This window comes from Quercus suber, unplaced genomic scaffold, assembly GCF_002906115.3.
Source record: "Quercus suber isolate HL8 unplaced genomic scaffold, Cork oak 2.0 scaffold_257, whole genome shotgun sequence".
Taxonomy (NCBI): domain Eukaryota; kingdom Viridiplantae; phylum Streptophyta; class Magnoliopsida; order Fagales; family Fagaceae; genus Quercus; species Quercus suber.
In genome coordinates this window covers 150,774-151,571 of record NW_027069713.1, presented here as the reverse complement: position 1 = coordinate 151,571, position 798 = coordinate 150,774, and positions in this window count along the sequence as shown.

Sequence of the window (798 nt, the reverse complement as noted above, 5' to 3'; positions counted from 1 at the left end):
GGGGGGGCCTTTGCCCCCCCCCCCCCCTCCCTCCGCCCCCGGGTGGGATGTACGGATTTTAATGCATTATTGTTTGTATAAGTGGAATGATGTACCATTTTTCATGGTGAAATGTCCTTTTACATAATAGGATGTTTTATAAAATGCATTATTGTTTACATCAATGGAATTATGTATGTGTGTGTATATATGTATTCACTTATAATAAGGAGGTAGGAATGATTTAAACTCTAGTCAATTAAGGTACAAAACTCTTGGTCATTACCCATTTAACTTTGACTTTAAGGCTCCAATTCATGGAGAGCTGGATTCTATGAGTCATTGGCCTAAAAGGAAAGACATTAGGAGAGTAGTATCAATCCACTATCCAACCCTCTAACTAGCGAGTAATTATTAGGTACTCTTAAAGTACTAATGAATACAAATCATCTACAATATTAATTAACTTTTTCATATTACTTTATTTTAATAAATTGAATAAGATTTGAAACCTATGGTATTTGCTTAATGATAATTACTTATATTAAAGTATCAATTTGTTTCTTTTTTGTATAAATGGGATTCGAATCATATTTTTTTTGTCTTATATCTAATTTTTATTTAGTTTCTCAAAAAAAAAAAAGCTTGCATTTAGTGGTGACGGTCAAAAATTATGATAGACCAAATCAAGAGGCATTACCGCATTAGAAAGCTCCTTGTGGTAGATTCTATCAAAAGCTTTTATCTTAGGCCAAGAAGATGTTAGGCCCTTAGCAAAGTTTGTAGCCTGGAGTGTGTTCCAAACCAGACATGTCTGTA